Source organism: Arachis ipaensis, chromosome B10, assembly GCF_059453495.1.
Source record: "Arachis ipaensis isolate K30076 ecotype BB chromosome B10, ASM5945349v1, whole genome shotgun sequence".
Lineage (NCBI taxonomy): Eukaryota > Viridiplantae > Streptophyta > Magnoliopsida > Fabales > Fabaceae > Arachis > Arachis ipaensis.
In genome coordinates, this window is record NC_142435.1 from 107,764,175 (window position 1) to 107,787,280 (window position 23,106).

The window sequence follows — 23,106 nt, forward strand, 5'->3', positions numbered from 1 at the left end:
TAGCATCCTTGAATAAGGTTGGCCACCAGAATCCACAATCCAACACCTTTTTAGCAGCCCTTTGTGGGCCAAAGTGGCCACCACAATCGGACGAGTGACAAGCTTCCAGAATTGGTTGAAATTCGGATTCCAGGACACACCTTCGGACTACTTGGTCTACACCTCTCTTCCACAAGTGAGGGTCATCCCAAATATAGTATTTGGAATCACTCCTCAACTTGTCCCTTTGGTTTTTCAAAAAGTTGGGAGGAAAGATTCTTGCAACCAAGTAGTTTGCCATTGGGGCAAACCAAGGAAAACTAGCCGACACAGCATGCAAACTATCCAATGGGAATGAGTCATTGATCGGAAATGGATAAGTTTTTAAATTCTCAATGCGGCTTAAATGATCCGCAACCAGGTTTTGAGATCCACTCCGGTCCCTAATCTCAATGTCGAATTCTTGCAAAAGCAAGATCCAACGTATGAGTCTAGGCTTTGACTCATTCTTTGTCAATAAGTACTTTAAAGCTGCATGATCCGTGTATACCACTATCTTTGAACCTAGCAAATAAGATCTGAATTTATCTAAAGCATGAACAATGGCTAAGAGTTCTTTTTCGGTAGTGGTATAGTTGGATTGTGCGGCATCTAGTGTCTTAGAAGAGTAAGCAATGACATAAGAAAGTTTACCCTCGCGCTGTGCAAGCGCGGCACCCACAGCATAGTTTGACGCATCGCACATTATCTCAAATGGCAACGTCCAGTTGGGGCCTCGCACAATTGGAGCTATGGTGAGAACTTTCCTCAACTCTTCAAAAGCTTTTACACATTCACTGTCAAACTCAAAATCCACATCTTTTTGGAGTAGGCGCGACAACGGCAAAGCAATCTTGCTGAAGTCCTTGATAAAGCGCCTGTAAAATCCTGCATGTCCCAAAAATGAGCGGACCTCCCTCACGGATGAGGGGTGAGGCAAAGTAGTAATAACATCGACCTTGGCTGGGTCCACAGAAATACCTTCACTAGAGACTACATGTCCTAACACTATGCCTTGTCGTACCATAAAGTGACATTTTTCAAAATTTAAGACAAGGTTGGTGTCAACACATCTAGCTAGGACCTTGGCCAAGCTCTCTAAACAACAATCAAATGAGACCATAAACGCTGAAGTCGTCCATAAAAACTTCTAGACAATTCTCCATTAGATCGGAGAAGACACTCATCATGCACTTCTGAAAAGTAGCGGGTGCGTTACATAGTCCAAATGGCTTCCTTTTATAGGCAAAGGTGCCAAACGGACATGTAAACATGGTCTTCTCCAGATCTTCAGGAGCAATATTTATCTGAAAATATCCAGTAAATCCATCAAAAAAACAGTAGTGAGATTTACCTGCCAAGCGGTCTAACATCTGGTCGATGAAGGGCAAGGGGTAATGGTCCTTCCGTGTGGCAGCGTTCAATCTTCTGTAGTCAATACATACTCGCCACGCATTTTGTACTCTTTTAGTGACCATTTCTCTGTCTTCCTTCTTGACCGTTGTGATGCCTGACTTCTTGGGGACAACCTGAACCGGGCTCACCCACTCACTGTCGGAAATAGGGTATATGATATCCGCATCCAATAGTCGGGTGACCTCTTTCTTCACTATGTCAAGGATGGTTGGGTTGAGCCTCCTTTGCGGTTGCCGAACCGGCTTGGCTCCGTCTTGGAGAAGTATCCTATGCATGCACTTACGCGGGTCAATTCCCACAATATCCGCAAGGCTCTATCCTATTGCTTTCTTGTACTTTCTTAGAACGTCTAGGAGCTTTTCCTCTTCTTCACTTGAGAGCTCACTGGCAATGATGACTGGAAACCTTGAGTTGTCCTCTAGGAATGCATATTTCAGGTGGGAGGGAAGGGGCTTCAGTTCACTTGTTACCTCAAGATGAGGTTCCTTTTCATCAAGCTCATGGGACTCATTCTTGACAACTTCTTTAGGTTCATCCTCTTGGTCATCCATCTCCTCAACGGTGGGGTAGCACAACTTGTCATGATCTTCTTCTTGTACTTCCGCTACCATTTCATCAATTATATCGCATCGGAGCATAGAATGTTCTTCGAGAGGATGTTTCATAGCTTCCTCTAAATTGAACTTGATAGTCTTGTCTCCAACCCCAAAGGAATATACACCGGTGAAGGCATCTAGCTTGAATTTGGAGGTTTTGAGGAAGGGTCTACCAAGTAGGACGGAGGATGAGCTTCTACCTTCCGTTGGAGGCATCCCAAGGATGTAAAAGTCAATCGGAAAACCAGATCCTTAATTGCCACAAGTACATCTTCAGCTATCCCCATTACCGTGATCACACTTTTATCGGCTAAGGCAAACCTTGCTGCCGACTTCTTCAATGGAGCTAAATTCAACCGGACATAGATGGAAAGTGGCATAATGCTAACACAAGCTCCCAAGTCACACATACAATCATGAAAAGTGTATCCACCAATACAACAAGACATTAAGCACGGTCCAGGGTCACCACATTTCCTTGGAATAGGTTCCATCAGGGAAGAAATCGAACTACCCAAGGATAGTGTCTCCAATTCCCCTATTCTATCCTTGTGAGTACACAAGTCCTTCAAAAATTTTGCATACTTGGGGATTTGTTGAATAGCGTCAAGGAGTGGTATGTTTACCTCGACCTTTTTGAACACTTGAAGCATGTCTAAATCAAATTCCGGTGTCTTCTTTGCTTTCTTTACCATGGAAGGAAATGGAATAGGAATTGATTCATCAACTATAGCTTTCCTCTTGGGTTCCTTGAGGTTTACTCCTTCTTCCTCATGTCTTTTGTCTACCACCTCTTCTTCATGTGGAGTTCCAACAACTACCTCTTCATCATGCATTTCTCCCATAACTCTTAGGGGTATCTCCTCTAATGTTGTCCCCGACCGTAGAGTGATGGCGTTGAGACCGCCTCTTGGGTTTGGTTGGGGTTGTGATGGAAGGTTGGAGGAACTTGAAGGTTGAGTGGTGTTGTTATTGGGAGTCGGTGGTTGGCTTGACATGTTCATCTTTGAGAGCATGTTGGTGAGGTTGGCCAATTGAGTGTTCAAGGCCTCGAATTGAGTCTTGTTGATCTCATCTCGCTTTTCCATAGCGGCTCTAAGCTCATCAACTTGATTGTTGGAAGATGTAGGAGTTTGGTTTTGTTGTCTATGGTGTGGTGTTTGGTACTTGGTGTAGTTATTTTGGTTTTGGTTGGCTTGGTAGTTGGTGTTATTATGGTGGTATTGGGATGAAGATTGGTTGTTGTTGTGATGAGAAGAAGAGTTGTTCCACATTTAGTTCTGATTGCTTCCTTGTGTATTATCTCTCCACCCTTGATGTTGATTACTACCTTGATGGTAGTTGTTTTGACCTTGAGGAGTGTATGGTGGACGGTTGTTGTAATTCACATTGGCTACCACAAGGGCATGTTCCTCTTGAATTTGATGGCATTGGTCGGTGTAATGTGTGGTGCTAGAGCACAAACCACAAATCCTAGGAGGGCCTTCAAGTTGAGCAACCGGAGGAGGGGCTTGGATGGCCTTGATGGAGCAGTACTCCCTTTGATCTCTTTGAATTTGTGTAAGGATGGTGGTCATATCCCCAAGTGCCTTGGTTAGACTTGCTTCGAAGGGGGGCGGTTCTACCACACCCTTAAGGGGGTTACTCCTCACTCTTGTGTGTTGTGTAGATTCGGCGACATCCTTTATCAAATTCCAAGCTTCTACTTCTGTCTTGTTTTTCGAAAGGGACCCGCCACTAGAGGCGATAAGCAATCTTCTATCTTCCACACAAAGACCTCCGATAAAGTAGCTAATGAGCAAGCGAGTGGTCATTCCGTGATGTGGACATGACTCCAATAACCTCTTGAATCGAGACCAATACTCATACATGCTCTCTTGGTCTCTTTGCATTATGCCTGAAATCTCTTTCCGGATGTACTCGGTCTTCTCCGGTGGGAAGGACTTGTCAAGAAACTCTCTTCTCAAGAAATTCCAATTAGTCACAATATCATCCGGTAGCGAATAGAACCATGTTTTTGCTTGCGCTTCAAGAGAAAAAGGAAAGGCAAAAACCATGATGGCTACCTCATCGGCTCCATGCCTTCGAGCCGTAGAACAAGCAACATGAAAATCCTTCAAATGTCGGATGGGGTCTTGACCCGGCAACCCATGATACTTAGGAAGTAGATTTATCAAGCTACTCTTCAACTCAAAGTTTGGATCAAGGTTAGGATATCTTGCTTGTAACGGTTGAAGTATGATATCCGGAGCTCCTTGCTCATGCAAAGTGATCCGGCGTGGCTCCGCCATGTGTGGCTCACCTGTAGGATGCAAAAATGTATTAGTAGTGCCAACAGAAGAATAGGAAGTAGCGGACTCCAAGTCACTCTCGGTAACGTCTAGTGATTCGGTGTTTTCCTCAAGAGAGGCCGAAGTACTAGGCGTGTAGTCCAATCGCCTTCTAGCTTGCCGAGTGTGTAACAAAGTTCTTTCAATCTCGGGATCAAAGTTGGCTAAGCTAAAATTCGGTTGAGACCGAGTCATCAAACTTGAAAGTCATAGTACAAATGCAAAAGAATTTTAAACTATAGCTAAGTATTGAAAGAGCAAAATATCTACAATATTCACATATTCACATAACCAATATCAAGGCATATGTTACAACCATTCGCCGGCAACGGTGCCAAAAATTTGACCGCGGAGCACCCAAGGGTGTATTGGTAAATCTCTCTTAATAACACCTCGTTGTAAGTATAGCTCTACCAACAACAATCCTCGGGGGGTCAAATTTAGAAGAGGGATTTGGTTGTCACAAGTTCAACCCCAATAGAAATAACCGAAGTATTCAAACCTCGGGTCGTCTCACAAGGAATGGGCAAACATGTGCTTCGACATTGGTTAGAAATCCGGGGTTGTGAGTTATGAGCATGAAAATAAATGGAAATCTTAACAAGCAAGTAATCTTAAATTGCAATAAACTAATTCAACCACCTAAGTAAAACTTGAGCAATTCCAATGAACAAGCAATATTCTATTTAATTCTACTTAAACCAAACAAGTAACTATAACTAAGGCAATTGAAATTGGAAATTGGTTTTCAAATATGAATGATAAAAATAACTCTTGGCTAGGCATGGGAATTGGGATCACAATCCTTGTCCAACAACTATATCTTGACAATTATGAGGAACCAAGCTCATTAAGTCTACCCCCAAAGTCTTAAGTACGTGATATCTACCCCTAGACTTGAAGTACGTCAAATGGCTTTGGTCACATCAACCCATAAGTCCCAACCTATCTACTAATTAGATTAGTAGTGGGTTGGCGTCAATGAGTATCAAATTGACCACCAAGGGCTCCCAAATCATCAAATCTATTAGACCCAATGACTCAAGTTTACCCAATTCCCTTGACCTAGGCCAAGAATGGAAAAGACTACTTCATAATTAAAGTAAACAATTCATCAAACACTTGGTAAGCATTGATAAAAGACATGTTCAAAATAACAGTTAAATTGAATTCCACAAATATCCACTAACAATTATCAACATACAATCAAGCAATCAATAAGATTAAACATAGAAATCATTAATGTAACATCAACAAGTCAAGATTCATAACATTCAAGAAATGGGTATGAAATGACAATTGACAAGAATCATAAAACTATCACTAAATGTAAGCAAGATTGTAACAAGGAATTCAAATTGAACAATTAAAATTGTAATTAACAAGATCTAATTCACAAATCAACAAGGGAAGATCAAAATGGAAAACTAGATCTAGAGAGGAACAAGGGTTTCTCTCTCTAGAATAACAAAAGAACCTAAAACTAGCTAAAATTGTGTCCTAGTGTAAAATGAGTGATCTCTCCCTTCCCCCTAGCATCCTTGGATCTTTTCCATGCAGAAACAGCTTGAAGTTGGGCCTCCTTGGCCTCAGAAATCGCCAGGCACGATTTCTCTTAATGAGGTCACGTGCAGCTTCCCACGCGTGCGCGCCATGCGTGCGCGCGCGCCGATTACTTTTGTGATCCACGCGTGCGCGTCAGTTGCGCGTGCGCGTCGATAGGAATCTTCCAATCTGCGCGGATGCGTCCATTCTTTCGCGCCGTTTCCAGCTAATCCCATCCACGCGTGCGCGTGGAGTGCGCGGGCGCACCGATGCTGCTGCTCCCAAGACTTCAACTCTTCATGTTCCTCCCTTTTTTGTACATGCTTTCTCCCTCTCTTCTAAGTCATTCCTACCCTATAATTCCTGAAATTACTCAACAAAAACATCACGGCATCAAATGGTAATAGAAGAGGATTAAAATATGGCAATTTCAAGGCAAAATAAGCATGTTTTTCATCATAGAGTAATATTGGGAAGTGAACACAAAACCATGCATTTCTTGTGAATAAGTGTGAGAAATATTGATAAAATCCCCCAAAATAAGCGCAAGATAAACCACGAAATCGGGGTTTATCACGTGGCTCCTCCCATCTTTGATTATTCTAACCTTGATGCATGTTCTCATTATAGCATCCATTCCCTGCAACATAATTTAAACTAAACTCATAGCCGAAGGGGTGAGAATTCATAGTAGCAAATAAAAATAAAGACTAATAAAAATAAGCAGCTCAGTCCTAAAACTAACAAAGACTAACAAACAAGCAAAAAGCAAATATTTATAATAACCAATAATAAGGCACATGTTTGTAATTCCTCGGCAACGGCGCTAATTTGACGAACGAATTTTTGACAGTTTAGAATTTCACAAATAAATCCTCATTGCAAGTATAGTTTCTAAACCAACAAAGAATCCTTTCGTACAAATAAATTTGGTTGTCACTTAAGCAAACCCAATAAAAATAAACCGAAGTATTTAAATCTTAGGTCGTCTCTGAAGGAATTGCAGGGAGGTGTTCTTATAATTGGTTATGCAAAGGTATATTTTGCGGTTTTGTGAATAAGAGAACAAGAAAAAGTAAATGGTAATGAAAATCAAATGATAAAAGAGGTCTTGGCAAGGTTTGGCGGTCAAGGATCTCTGTCCTTATCACTAACCACAACATGAGAATTGGCAAGGATCAATCCCATTAAATCATCCTCTAACTAGTAGTAAAGGAAAGTTAAACGAGCTATATCAATCCAAGTCCATAAGTCCTAGCTCTCCACCAATTCAATTAGTGAACTAGAGTTAATGGCTCCAATCATCAATTACTTGGACATTAGTAACTCAAGAGTTCCTAAGTTACCATCCCAAGCCAAGAACATAAAATCCTACTCTAACATCCTTCCAAGCATTTTATCAAACACTTGGTAGGCACAAAATAAAAGCATAGAAAAGTAATAATAGAATATAATATCTAAAACCAATAATTGCAAGATCAATGATAACAAATAAAGGAAGAAGCAATAAACATGAAATACCTCAAATTGTATTAAATAGAGAAATCAAATCTAACAAGAGAATTCATGAACCAAACAGTAACATAAAATAATCAACAAAGGGAATAAATAAACTAGAAAGCTAGAACAAATAAAAGTAGAAGAGAAACTAAATTAAAGGAACATTGAACCTGGAATTGAGAAGAAATAAACCTAAGACTAACAGAAATCCTAAAACCCAGAGAGAGGATAGAGCCTCTCTCTAGAAACTACATTTAAAACCTAAAATTATGTCAATGAAAGTTGTGTGTAAACATGTCTTATGTTTCCCCCATTCTGCAGCTTCTATTCTGTGTTTTTCAGGCTTGGAACTGGGCCAAAAAGGAGCCCAGAAATCGCTCCCAGCGCTTTCTGCAACTTTCTGCACATGGCGCATGTCACGCGTACGCGTCGGTCACGTGTGCGCGTCATTTGGCCAAATTCCTTGTCACGCATACGCGTCAGTCACGCGTACGCGTCAGTCACGCGTACGCGTCCCTTGTCTTCTGCGCTAGGCACGCGTACGCGTCGTCCATGCATGCGCGTCGCTGCCAATTTCTCAAAACTTTATTTTCGCGTTCCTTCTACTTTTGCATGTTTTCTTTCCATCCTCTAAGCCATTCCTGCCCTATGAAGCCTGAAAACACTTAACACACAAATCATGGCATCGAATGCTAATAAACGATAATTAAAATTGACAGTTTTAAGGCCTAGGAAACATGTTTTCAACTATATCACAGGATTAGGAAGGAATTACAAAATCATGCAAATTATATGAATAAGTGAGCAAAAAATTGATAAAAACCCCTCAATTGAGCACAAGATAAACCATAAAATAGTGATTTATCACATCCCTATTAGTAATCGGTCAGAAGTGACCATTGACAGAGCCATCGTGATTCATTGCATTATGATTGGAAGTGAGGTGGAGGTACATGAGGTAATACCTCAAGAGTTGTACAAGAAAGCTAAAAAGCCTTCCCCCTTAGCAAGGTTGGCCTTCCCCCACCTTATCTGTCACCTATTCAATTTAGCTAGAATTGCCATAGAAGGAGACATTCCTATTGAGGAGGACAAGCCCATCACCAAGAAGAGGATGGAGCAAACTAGAGAGCCAGCACATGGACCACAGCAAGAGCATGTGGAGCTGCCTCAACAAGAAATCCTTGAGATACCTCAAGGGATGCATTTTCCTTACCAAGGCTATTAGGACCAATTGCACATTTCTCTAGACTAAGGATGGGACATCAAGAGCATTTCACCATCCTCCATGACATAAGAGAAGATCAAAGAGTTATGAGGGAAGAATAAAGAACCATGAGGGAAGAACAACAGAGGTAGGGGGTGTGACATAAAGGAAGTGAAGCACTCCATTGGATCCTCCAGAAGGAGTAGTAGTCGCCATCACTAAGGTGGATTCATTCCCTTTACTCCCCTGTTGCCTATGTTAATTTTTTCTGTTTTCCATGTATTTTGTCTGTTTCTAGTGCATGATTGTATGTCTTTATGTCTTAAAGCTATGAAATAGTCCATGCATCTATCACCTTGCTTAAAAGAAAATTTTAATTGAAAAAGAAAAGTAAGATGCATGAATTTCGAGTTATATATTAAGAATAGTTCAATTATTTTGATGTGGTGGCATTGCTTTTATTTGCTGAATGTATGAATAAACAGTGCATATTTTATGTTGGAGTTAAAGAATGTTGGCTCTTGAAAGAATGATGATAAAAGAGAAGTATTATTAGTAATCTGAAAAATCCTAAAATTGATTCTTGAAGCAAGAAAAAGCAGCAAAAAAGAAATTAAGGAAAAAAAAATTATGCGAAAAAGCAAGCAGAAAAAGAAATAAAAAGCAGAAAAAGACAATAGCTCTTTAAACCAAAAGGTAAGAGAAAAAAGCCAATAGCTCATTAAACCAAAAGGCAATAGTAAAGATCCAAGGCTTTGAGCATCAACGGTTAGGAGGGCCTAAAAGAAAAATCTTAGCCTAGGCAGTTCAAATGAGCTGCTTCCCTAACTATATGCTTGTGGTGTGAAGGTGTCAAGTGAAAAACTTGAAACTGAGTAGTTAAAGTCATGGTCCAAAGAAAAGAGTGTGCTTAAGAACTCTGGACACCACTGGCTGGGGATTCTAGCAAAGCTGAATCACAATCCGAAAGGGTTCACCCAGTTAAGTGTCTGTGGCATTTATGTATCCGGTGGTAATACTGGAAAACAAAGTGCTTAGGGTCATAGCCAAGACTCTAAAGAAGCCGTGTTTAAGAATAAAAAAGAACTTAACTAAGAGAATCAATAGTATCATCTGGAATCTAAGTTTTTAAAGATGCCAACTATTCTGAGCGTCAATGGAAAGTGAGATGCCAAAACTATTCAGAAGCAAAAAGCTACTAGTCCTGCTCATCTAATTGAAACTAAGCTTTATTGAAAACTCAGAAATTTATTGCATCCTTTTATTTCTTTTTATCCTACTTTTTTTTGGTTGCTTGGGGACAAGCCACAGTTTAAGTTTGGTGTTCTGATGAGCGGATATTTTATACGCTTTTTGGCATTATTTTCATATAGTTTTTGTTATGTTTTGTTTAAGTTTTATTATGTTTTCATAGGTTTTAGTGAAAAGTTCACATTTTTGGATTCTACTTTGAGTTTTTGTGTTTTATGGTGATTTCAGGTATTTTTTGGCTGAAATTGAGGAGTTTGAGCAAAAGTCTGATTCAGAAGTAGAGAAAGGACTGCAGATGCTGTTAGGATCTGACCTCCGTGCACTCAAAGGAGTTTTTCTGGAGTTATAGAAGTCTAAATGCCAAGCTTGTAATGGCTATGGAAAGCTAACATCTAGGGCTTTCTAAAAATATATAGTAGTACATACTTTACTTCGGAAATGAGGGCCCAAAACTGGTGTTCAACGCCAGCCACCACCCCTATTCCTGGCGTCCAGCGCCCACAGGGGAGCAGCTGACGTCCAACGCCCAAAAGGGAGCCCAGGGCTAGCGTTCAACGCCCCTAAGGGGTACTAGCTCGAGGGAAACACTCAAGTTCAGCCCAAACACTCAACAAGTGAGCCCTAGAAGTGGATTTTCGCACCCCTAAGACTAGTCTATCATATTTTTGTAATCCTTAGATATTAGATTAGTATATATAGGAGAAGATCACCCATGTTTAGGATCTTCTTACTCCCAATTATTTTCGAACACTATTATGTACTGTATGAGTCACTAACCTCCTAAGGTTAAGGTTAAGAGCTCTGCTGAATTTCATGGATCAATAATATTACTGTTTTCATTCAATATGTCTGATTCTATTCTCTTATGCAACCTCGTTCTTCATCTTATGAATTGAGGATGACCCATGACAATCGCCCTTGTTCTACATGGGTTCCGTGCGATTCCTGACACGGATAGCGTTGAACTAAAGCTAGAGACTGCATTGCGAATTCCAATAGAGCATTTGAGCAAATTTGGATATGTTACATATAATCTCGTTGACTATGGGTGTGTGAGGTCTCTGTGGTATTAAGGCTAGAGTCAGAGAAGTAGCACTTTTTGATCCGGAAGATCTGCCTTGTCTGTGGCACCTTGAGTAGGATAGTGAAGGAGAGTGGATTGCTTAGAGCTTCATCTTCTGCTACAGTGAGAAACCTAGAGGTGGCTTGATTAGAGGAGATGAGTCATTTCAACATGACGAACTACTGCAGTGGAGGAAGAATCAGAAGGTTATTGAGGAAGACTGATGAGAGGATATTTTATACGCTTTTTGGTGGTGTTTTCATGTAGTTTTAGCATGTTTTATTCACCTTCTATTATATTTTTATTAGTTTTTATGAAAAATTTATATTCTTGGGTTCTACTATGAGTTTGTGTGTTTTTCTGTAATTTCAGGTATTTTCTGGCTGAAATTGAAGGATCTGAGCAAAAGTCTGATTCAGAGGCTAAGAAAGGACTACAGATGCTGTTGGATTCTGACCCTCCTGCACTTGAAGAGGATTTTCTGGAGCTACAGAAGCCTAATTGGCATGATTTCAATTGCGTTGGAAAGTAGACATCTTGAGCTTTCCAACGACATATATTAGGCCATACTTTAATCGAGATTTGATGGTCCAAACTGGCATTAAACACCAGCCTTGAAACCCCTTCTGACGTAAAAAGCCAGAATTGGCATACCTCTTGGCGTTAAACACCCAAATGGGCAGTAAAGCTGGAGTTAAACACCAAGAATAGCCTACGCACGTGAAAGCTTCAAAGATCAGCCCCAAACACTCACCAAGTGGGCCCCAGAAGTGGATTTCTACACTTTCTGTACTTAGTTACTCATTTTCTGTAAACCTAAGTTACTAGTTTAGTATAAAAACTACTTTTTGAGATTCATTTTGTAACGGATGACATTTTACATCTCATATTATATCTTCTACGGCATGAGTCTCTAAACCCCATAGGTGGGGGTGAGGAGCTCTGCTGTGTCTCAATGGATTAATACAATTACTAATGTTTTCTATTCGATCACGCTTGATTCTGTTCTAAGATACTCACTCGTACTTCAATATAAAGAATATGATGATCCGTGACACTCATCATCATTCTCAAATTTATGAACGCGTGCTTGACAACCACTCCCGTTCTATCTGAGCTCAACATAGTCATTGGGCGACAGCTTGAGTTCGTATCTCTTGGGTTTCTAATCCACGAGTTTGACTTGCATCTCCTGACAATAGAGCATTCAAACCGATGAGATCAGAACCTTCGTGGTAAAGGCTAGAACAAACGAGCTTCAAACTCACAAATGTTGGGTGCAGTGACAGTGTACAAAAGGACAGAGAGGTCTTATTCCGACACGAGTGAGAACCAACAGATGATTAGCCGTGCGGTAGCTGTGCCTGGTATTTTTCATCCGAGACGAGAGAACCGACAGATGATTAGCCGTACAAAAGTCGTGCCTGGACCATTTTCACTTAGAGGAAGGATGGTAGCCATTGACAACGGTGATCCACCAACATACAGCAGGCCATAGAAGAAGCCATGCGTGGTTGGAGAAGAAGACAGTAGGAAAGTAGATATTCAGACGATAGAGCATCTCCGGAACCTCAACATGTTCCTCATTACTAAATCACAAGTATCATTCATATCATTTCAATCTCCTGACTAAGATTTACAGTATAACCATAGCTTGCTTTAAGCCGGTAATCTCCGTGGGATTGACCCTTACTCACGTAAGGTATTACTTGGACGACCCAGTGCACTTGCTGGTTAGTTGTGCGGAATTGTCACATAAAGTGTCTTGCAATTTCGTGCACCAAGTTTTTGGCGCTGTTGCCGGGAATTGTTCGAGTTTGGACAACTGACTGTTCATCTTGTTGCTTAGATTAGGAAAAATTTATCTTTTTTGGTTTAGAGTCACTAAATTTGAGTCCTTTATTTTCTTTTAAAAAATAAAGAGTTTTCAAAAATCTTTCAAAAATTTGTTCTTGGTGTTCATCTTGACCTTCAAGTTGTTCTTGATTGTTTTCTTTGTTTTGATCTAAAAATTCTAAGTTTGGTGTCATTTTATTGTTTTTTTTCTTTCCTCATTAAATTCAAAAAAATAAAAAAAATAGTTTTCTTTATTTACTCATCATTTTCGAATTCCTTGGGTTAACTTAGTCAAAATTTTTAAAATTTGGTAGTTTCTTGTTAGTCAAGTCAAAATTTCAATTTTAAAAAGTTATCTTTTCAAATCTTTTTCAAAATAAATTCTTTTTCAATTTTTCTTTTTTTTTTTTTGAAAATCTCTTATAAAACTTTTCAAAATCTTTTTTAATTTCTTTTATTTAATATTTTCCGAATTCATTGTCATATTTATTATTTTGATTGAAAAATTTGAAGTTTGGTGCTTTCTTGTTAAGAAAGTTTCAATCTTTAAAATTTTAAAATCATATCTTTTTCAAATATTTTCTTTTATTTATTTTCTTACAAGTATTAATTTTTCAAGTATTTTTTTTAGGTCTATCTTTCTCAAAACTTCCTAACCACTTTCTCTCTCTTCATTTTCGAAAATCATATCCAAAATTTTTCAAATCTTTTTAATTAATTAATCATTTTAGTATTCGAATTTCTTTTATTTCTTTTTTTTTTAGTTTTTGAAACTTATATTCTATTTTCTAATTATTTTATTTTATTTTCTTTTGAATTCGGTTTATCCTTAATTAAATAAAATAAAAACAAAAATATTTTATTTTCTCTTTTATTTATTTTTCAAAAAAAAACTGCCCCTCCACATCCATTCTTTTACTTGTATCTCATCTTCCAATACCAGTGCTCTATATCCTGACATAGAGACACACATTTTCACATCTCCTAGCTATCTGTATATACAAAAACAAAAGAGGTTCAAGATGAACTCAACTAGAGATGAAAGTCCAGAAGGACTCTGGGATCATATGCTAACTCCACTACTGCTTCATATGGGAATAGTATCTGTATACTCCCCATCAGAGCCAGCAACTTTGAGCTGAGCCCTCAGCTCATTATCACAGTGCAGCAAAATTTGCCAGTATTCCGGTCTTCCATAGGAAGAACCTACTGAGTTTCTGGCATAATTCTTACAAATTGCTGACACAGTACGTGATAAGGAAGTAGATCAAGATGTCTACAGATTATTACTATTTTTATTTGCTGTAAAAGATCAAACTAAGAGGTGGTTAAATAACCAACCCACAACAAGCATAAGAACATGGAAATAGTTATTAGACAAATTCCTGAATCAACATTTCCCTCCGAAAAGGATGACACAGCTAAGGCTGGACATCCAAGGCTTTAAACAAGAGGATAATGAATACCTTTATAATTCCTGGGAAAGGTACAGAGAGATGCTAAGGAAATGCCCTTCTGAAATATTTTCAGAGTGGGTGCAGTTAGACATCTTCTACTACGGGCTTACAGAAAAGACCTAAATGTCTCTAGACCACTCAGCTGGTAGATCTATACACATGAGAAAGACAATTGAAGAGGCTCATGAGCTCATTGATACAGTTGCTAGAAATCAGCATCTGTACTTAAGTAGTGAGTCCTCCATGAAAGAAGAGGCTAAAGCAGTATCCACTGAACTTAGTCCTCCAGAACAAGTTGTTGAACTCAGTCAGCAATTGCTTTCTATAACAAAACAGTTAGTAGAATTTAAAGAGATGCTACAAGACACTAAAAATGCTAACAAGAATATGAAAGCACAATTGGATCAGACAAGACAGCAGTTATTTAAACAAATAACAAAAGAGTCCCAAGCTGTTCATTTAAGGAGTGGGAAGACATTGAATGTCTCAACTCAAAGCAGCAGAAAGCAAAGAAATGAACAACTAACAGAGGATGACCAAACCACCATCCAAAATCCCTCTGAGGATAGTAAGAGCCCAGAGAGGAATGATTCTGGCATTCAAATGCCAGAAAAGGGTGAGAAGTTGGCGTTGAACGCCCAGTGGATGGCCAATTCTGGCGTCCAAACGCCAGTGGCAATCTGGCGTTGAATGCCCATACAGTACCCAATTCTGGCGTTCAAACGCCAATGAGGGATCAGACACCTGCAAGTGCTGATAACAACCCCCTTAAGCAGGCTTCTCCAACCACTTCTGTAGAAAATAAACCTGCAGCAACTAAGGTTGAAGAATATAAAGCCAAGATGCCTTATCCTCAGAAACTCCACCAAGCGGAACAGTATAAACAATTTGCCCACTTTGCAGACTATCTCAAGACTCTTGAAATAAAGATTCTATTTGCAGAGGCACTTGAGCAAATACCCTCTTATGCTAAGTTCATGAAAGAGATCTTAAGTCATAAGAAGGATTGGAGAGAAAATGAAAAAATTTTCCTCACTGAAGAATGTAGTGCAGTCATTCTGAAAAGCTTACCAGAGAAGCTTAAAGATCCCGGAAGCTTTATGATACCATGCACATTAGAGGATACTTGTACCAAGACAGCTCTATGTGATCTTGGGGCAAGTATCAACCTGATACCTGCATCCACTATCAAAAAGCTTGGTTTGACTGATGAAGTTAAACCAACCCGGATATGCCTCCAACTTGCTGATGGCTCCATTAAAATTCCATCAGGCGTAATTGAGGACATGATTGTCAAGGTTGGGCCATTTTCCTTTCCCACTGACTTTGTGGTGCTGGAAATGGAGGAGCACAAGAGTGCAACTCTTATTCTAGGAAGACCTTTCCTAGCGACTGGATGAACCCTCATTGATGTCCAAAAAGGGGAGGTGACCCTGAGAGTCAATGAGGATGAGTTTAAGTTGAATGCTGTCAAAGCTATGCAGCATCCAGACACCTCAAAAGACTGCGTGAGCATTGATGTTATTGACTCCCTGGTAGAGGAGGTCAATATGATTGAGAGTCTCGAATCAGAGCTAGAGGACATCTTTAAAGATGTCCAGTCTGATCTGGAGGAACCAGAGGAAACAGAAAAGCCTCCAAAAACTCCTCAGGAAGAGGAAAAGCCTCCTAAACTCGAGCTCAAACCACTACCACCATCCCTGAAATATACATTTCTGGGAGAAGATGACACTTTTCCTGTGATCATAAGCTCTGCTTTAGAGCCACAAGAAGAGAAAGCACTAATTCAGGTGTTGAGGACACACAAGACAGCTCTTGGGTGGTCCATAAGTGATCTCAAGGGCATTAGCCCAGCCAGATGCATGCACAAGATCCTATTAGAGGATGATGCTAAGCCAGTGGTTCAACCACAGAGGCGGCTAAATCCAGCCATGAAGGAAGTGGTGCAGAAAGAGGTCACTAAGTTACTAGAGGCTGGGATTATTTATCCTATTTCTGATGGCCCCTGGGTGAGCTCTGTCCAAGTTGTCCCCAAGAAGGGAGGTATGACAGTGGTTCATAATGAAAGGAATGAACTGGTTCCCACAAGAATAGTTACAGGGTGGCATATGTGTATTGACTACAGAAGGCTCAATACAGCCACCAGAAAGGATCATTTTCCTTTACCATTCATATACCATATGCTAGAGAGACTAGCAGGTCATGAATACTACTGCTTTTTAGATGGCTATTCAGATTACAACCAAATTGTAGTAGATCCTCAGGACCAAGAAAAAATAGCATTCACATGTCCATCTGGAGTATTTGCCTACAGAAGGATGCCATTTGGTCTGTGCAATGCACCTGCAACCTTTCGGAGGTGCATGCTCTCTATCTTCTCTGATATGGTAGAAAAATTTCTAAAAGTCTTCATGGATGACTTCTCAGTATTTGGAGACTCATTCAGCTCCCGTCTTGACCATCTAAAATTTATTTTGAAAAGGTGCCAAGAGACTAACCTGGTTTTAAACTAAGAGAAATGTCACTTTATGGTGACTGAAGGAATTGTCCTTGGGCACAGAATTTCGAACAAGGGAATAGAGGTGGATCAAGCTAAGGTAGAGGTAATTGAAAAATTACCACTATCTGCCAATGTTAAGGCAATCAGAAGCTTTCTGGGGCATGCAGGATTCTATAGAAAGTTTATAAAGGATTTTTCAAAAATTGCAAAACCTCTGAGCAATCTGCTAGCCGCTGATACACCATTTGTCTTTGACACAGAGTGTCTGAAGGCCTTTGAGACTCTGAAAGCTAAGCTGGTCACAGCACCAGTCATTTCTACACCAGACTGGACATTACTGATGACCGGAATTCACATCCCATTCAAAATTAGTGAATTAGTCCTTTTGGCAAGCGCACCAAAATTATCGTCAAGTAATAACCCACAGTGGAGTGGGATCGTATCCACAGAGATTGGCAAATTCGAGCAGTTTTAATCAATTGATGAATTAGTCAAGCGGATTAATAGGATTGTAGAGTGCAGAATTGTAAATGACATAAATGTAAATGACTAGAATATAAAGAAAAGTGATAAAGTGCAGAAATATAAATGGCAGAAAGTAAAGTGTAGAATCATAAATGACTTGAATATAAATGGGAATGGGAAATTGTTGAATGTAAAAATAAGCTGTAAAGAAATGGATAGATAAGAATGGGGAAATTCATTGAGATTGGGAGATTTTATCTCTTTGGATTAAATCTAGCTTATATCCTCTTCAATCATGTAACTCATTGACCTCCTGGCAATCATGATTGATTGAGTCCCAATCCCTTGGTGATTCAATCTCTCAGATCTTGATCAATAGCCAATTCCTTGGTCTAATTGCTCATGAAGAGAGATATGCTTGGTCCTTGATTATACCACACACCATTATAGGTCCAAGTAGAGCGAGGATTATATGTCACATATCCAAACACCAAAACCCAGATTCTACTCTAGTGTGAGAAGGGATTTCAAGCATGGTTTCATGTTTCCTTTCCCAAGGTTCCCATGAAACCCAATTGCATTCAATCTCTTTCCCAAGATAATTGAACACTAAGCATTAAGAACGAAATTCCTTCTAGCAAATCAAAGAGAAGATGAAGAGAAGAAGGATTTCACTATCATTCATCCATCAAGTACAACAGAGCTACCTCTCTCAATGAGAGGGAAGTTAGCTACTCATATCTCAAAAGGTACTCAAAAGTGAAGTGTAAAAGTGGATCTAAAACTGACTGCTTAACCCCCTTCTTCAGTACTCCTTGGGGGTATTTATACTACTCCTAGTAAGATAAAAGAATTACAAAAGTGAAAAAGGAAAATTACATTTTGGAGGGAAAAGAAAACACTCAATAAGCATGACTTCTCAGCTGGCGTGTGGCTGGCGCGTCTCTAGCGTGCCACGTGCCCTTCATTTCCAACTTGGTGTGCCACGCCCAATCCTTCAAGTGGCACGCTCGTCCCTCTAGCAACCTTGGCGTGCCACGCCTTTGAACTCAAGTGGCACGCCATAGTGGATTTCTTGTGCTGGCTTGCCACGCCTTCAAGCTCAAGTGGCATGCCCCTTGCCTTTCTCACTTCTCTTTGCCTCTGGAAACTTGTATTGGCGTGCCACGCCCAAGGTCTAGCGTGCCACGCCCTTGCTTTATGCTTGGCTAGGCTTCTCTGGAAAGTTGAACTAGCGTGGCACGCCCAGGGTCTGGCGTGCCATGCCCCTCTTGTGAGTGAGTGGTTGCTCTGTTTGGCGTGCCACACCACAAGCTCAAGTGGCACGCCCCAATGCTTCTCTCTTGAATGACACTGGCGTGCCACGCCTGGTTGCTCAAGTAGCACGCCTAAATGAAGAATAGTGAATGGCGTGCCACGCCTTCGATACCAAGTGGCACGCCCCATATAATTGGCCTCCTTCATCCTCTCTGGAAACTTATACCAGCGTGCCACGCCTAAAGGCTGGCGTGCCACGCCCATGATCTTGTCTTAGTTCCAGTGGTTGGCGTGCCATGCCTCAGTCTTCAAGTGGCACGCCATAATGAAATGCCAAGATTGGCGTGCCACGCCTTCGATACCAAGTGGCACGCCCAGTCCTTGTTTTTGGTCCTTTGTGCATTGGCGTGCCACGCCTGGTTGCTCAAGTGGCACACCCAGTCTTCAATTGCCTTTAGCTCCTTCTCTGGATTGTTGTACCAGCGTGCCATGCCATGCTGCTCAAGTGGCACGCTCATTGGTTTGTGAACTCTTCAAGCTTGGCGTGCCACGCCTGGGTTCTCAAGTGGCATGCCCAAGTGACTTCTTTGGGCTGGCGTGCCACGCCTTCGACACCAAGTGGCACGCCATAGTGAAGGTTCTTCTTGGGATGGAGAGTTGGCGTGCCACGCCCCTTTGCTCAAGTGGCACGCCCATAGTGGTTGATGAGTCAGGCATGCCACGCCTAGCTTGGCGTGCCACGCCCCTTTTGTGTCCTCCATTGTAGCTCTCTGGAATTTTGTATCAGCGTGACACGCCCATTCTCTGGCGTGCCATGTCCATATGCATGCTTTGAATCTCTTCTCTGGACCTTAATACTGGCGTTTGCTTCAAGTGTCACGCCAGTTTCACACGCCCAACTTCTTGTTTGTCTTCTACCCCATTTTTGATGACCTGAAATTCAGCATAACTCATCTCAAAGTAGTGTACCATAGTATTCATCAAATAATTCATGAATTGTACTGATCAAATGAGATTTATGCTCTTTTATGGTCTTCTTTATGCATGAAAGAAGGGTAGATGATGCAAGTCATCACAACACCAAACTTAAGTTTTGCTTGTCCCAAGCAAATCAACGTGAGTACCTTTATAATTTGAGGCCTTGGGTTTGAGTGATTGCAATACAACTAAGAGTAAGGCTAAGTGTTCAACACATGCATGAATGTTTTAATGTCATGAAAAGCTCTTGGATCCTTGAGGGTTCTTTCAGGTATAGGCTTTAGGGTTTCTTTCTATTGATTGTCACCTTGAAGTAGTAAGGGTTGTTTTGCTTTCTTGACCACGACTCTAAGTGTTTTGTCTCAAGATAACCCTTTAATTAAGCTTTCAATTAGCACTCCCAAACCAGTTGGTTTTAGGGTACTAGGTGTTGAGACACCCCTAAGAATTTACTTGCCCAGGTCTCTTCTTGACACATCTTCACCACAAGCCTCTACTAAGATTTTTTTTTATTCTTTTTGAGCTTTTTAATGTTTCTTTTTCTATCCCAGTAGTTGATGCTCAGAGCCTTGGGTCTTTATTGCCTACTACCTCTTGGTTCTATGGATATTCAAGGAACACCCCTTAACCTCCCCCTTGTTATACCTTCTAGGACTAGTTTCTCTTCCATGACTCATTTTCTTTTTAGTTCACCCAAGGTCTTACACTTGGTCACTTATATCTTAGTTTATTTCATAATCCATCTTGGCCTTGGTCTCTCTCACTATTTTTTGCACAACTCACAGTGACTCTTATGGGGACAAACTCTACTTTTATTTTTGTTAAAGTAAAGACTTGAAATACATGGCATTTTCTTTCTTGAAAAAGAAGAACTCATAAAGACTTCAAACAAGAATTTAAAACTAGGCAAAAAGCATAAACTATCCTAGCATTATTATTTATTCAGAAAGTAAATAAAGCAAAAAAAACTTAAACACGATTTCAGAAATTGGAAAGTGTCAACCATGGGACTCAATAACATTGAGCAGCTTCATCTTTTATTTATTGGCTCCTTCCCTTTGTCCTTCTTTTTAGAGGGGGAAGAGCCACCTTCATCTGGTTTGGAGGAACCTTCTTGTGCTTTGGTATCCTTGGGTTTCCAAAATCCTGCCCTCCTCATGTAATTCTTTTCATCCTCCTTATGTTTGGCTAGGATTTCCTCTTGTCTTACACTTAGTTCTTCCATTCCTTGCATGAAGGTTGGGTATCCTGAGTTTAGAGCGGCTACGGCGTTACACAAGTGATTCAGCTTCGCTTGTGTGTTGATGTCATACTGTCTCCTAGATATGGTTCTGGCATCATAGAGATGTCTGAATTCGGCCAAGTTCCTCTGTTGCCATTTGCTTGCTCTACTATTTTGTCCAGTGTACTTCGCACCTCTCCCCAGTCAAATTGTTCTTGCTGCTTCTTCCTCATATGCTCCCAATTCCCTTGGAGTTGTTGAATGTTTTGGTTGACTTGGCTCCATTGTTGTTGTTGAGTTTCCTTGAGTTGATTGACATCTTCCCTCAAGTGGTGTAGATCTCCCTTCATTTGGTGTACATCTCCTTGCAGTTGCTCCCAGTTGAATCCCTCTAGAAATTGCTGATATTGATATTGTGGTGGTGGTTGAAGTGCCAGGAATTGAGGTTGCTCTTCTGCCTCTTCTTGTTATTGTTGTTGTTGTTGTTCATGGGCATGAGCTCTTCGTTCTCTGGCCCTGTGGAGTGGGTGTACAGCTACCACCTTGGCCATCTTTTTGGCAGTTATGAACTTGTCTTGCTTCACAAGCACTTCATCAATGATCTTTTCAACTCCAGCCTCATCACATAGCCTCTGTATAATGCTGAGGAATGCCAACCTTGTGTTGTCACTGGTACTTTTCAGCACTTTGTTGATGTTATTGGCAATTATCTCCCCCACGTTGATGTTTTCTCCTTTCATGATGCTGTAGATGAGTACAGCTCTCTCCTTGGTCACCTCTGAAGTGTTGGATGTGGGGATTAGGGACCTCCTCACAAATTCTAGCCACCCTCTAGCTTGGGGGCTCAAATCTCTTCTCCCCAATTGATTAGGTACCCCATCCTTGTCATTGATCCAACGCACATGCATCACACAAATCTCATTTAGGATCTCATCAAACCCAGGGTCTTGCTGCTTCATTCTTTCTTCGTAGCTCCGAATGGAGCTTGTCCTCTTCACAATTAGCATCCTTTCTATGCTAGAGGAACTGTAGTCAATGGACTTCCCCCTTACATAGCTAATGTAGCCATAGTGTTGCCCTGGTTGAGGCACTGCGTTGGCATAGAATTCCCTCACCAAGCTCTCTACCACTTTCCTTGGTGGGTTGCATAGAAGTGACCAACCTCTATTGTTGATCTCAATGTTGATTTCAATGTGCTCGTTCCTCCCTAATTGGAACCCAACTTCTGGAATGATCTCCTTCTCACTCACCCAACCATAGAATTGGTTTTGGTTGAATGCGGAGAGGAACTTGTAGTCATTGAAGGAACTTGAGGATCCAGAGGTTGGTTCTTTGACTTTTCTTTTCTTTGAGGCTGAGCTTTTTGGTGGTGCCATGAGTTTGAGAGAGTGTGTTTGAAAGTGAAATAGAGTTGCAAAAAAGAACAAGCAAAACAAGGTTTTGCTCCAACACCAAACTTAGGACTTGATTGTCCCAATCAAGAAAAAAGAAAGAAAGAAAGTAGGGAAAGAGATGGTAAAGGATGAAAAGAGAAAGGAAGGGGTTGTATGCTCTTCGTGTGTGATTGGGGTTGTTGAAGTAGAGTAGGAGATAGGGAAATGAGGTTTTTATAATGGGTGAATGTTGTGGGGGGAAGGGTGGGAAATAAAAAAAGTAAATGTTTTCCCACTTGGGGAGTGGCGCCTAGCGTGGGAAGAGGCGCCAACTCTTTTCTCACTCTGTATTCTGCGTGTGTTGAGTTCCAAAGTGTAAGTACACTTTGACTTCCTTGCTTTTTGAGTTGCTTACCATGTGGTTTCCATCTTCTCTCCTGAAATGAAACTGAACCCATTAGTAATGACAAAAGAACCCTTTCACATTCCTTCTCATCAAGAGTGAATTGGATTGCAACTGATGGGTGTCCCTTGTGACACCAAACTTAATTCTTTAGCATCTCAATAAATTGGTTTTATCATTGTGTATTTAATGTGTTCATAAGAGTCGAATAACATCAATCTTTTCATTCTCTTTTGATTCCAATTCCTCTGAACTCATTAAACCACATTCATGTTCTTACCCAAAGCATTAAGTGCTTTCACATTAGGTGACTTGGGCTGCTAGATGATTCTTGGTGGTGGCCACACCAAACTTAATCCTTGGGCTTACTCTTCAGATCAAGATATAAATTATCTGTAAGCCTAGATTAAGTGGGTGAGAGGCCACACCAAACTTAGCAATTTAGCTAGTCTTCAGCCCATTCACTTATCATGATCAATGTCTTCATCAAGTTGCAATTCCGAAATAGAAAAAATATAAAGAAAATCTAGCTACCAAAGCTAAAATTAATGTTCTAATCTGCAATTGTAAACTACCTAATATGACAATGTAAGATAAGGGAGAGACTGAGAATTAAACTACATAATGCAACAAATTTTTAAACTACTTCTAAGAAAAGTAACTAAATCAAAAAGGATAAAGTGTTGGGG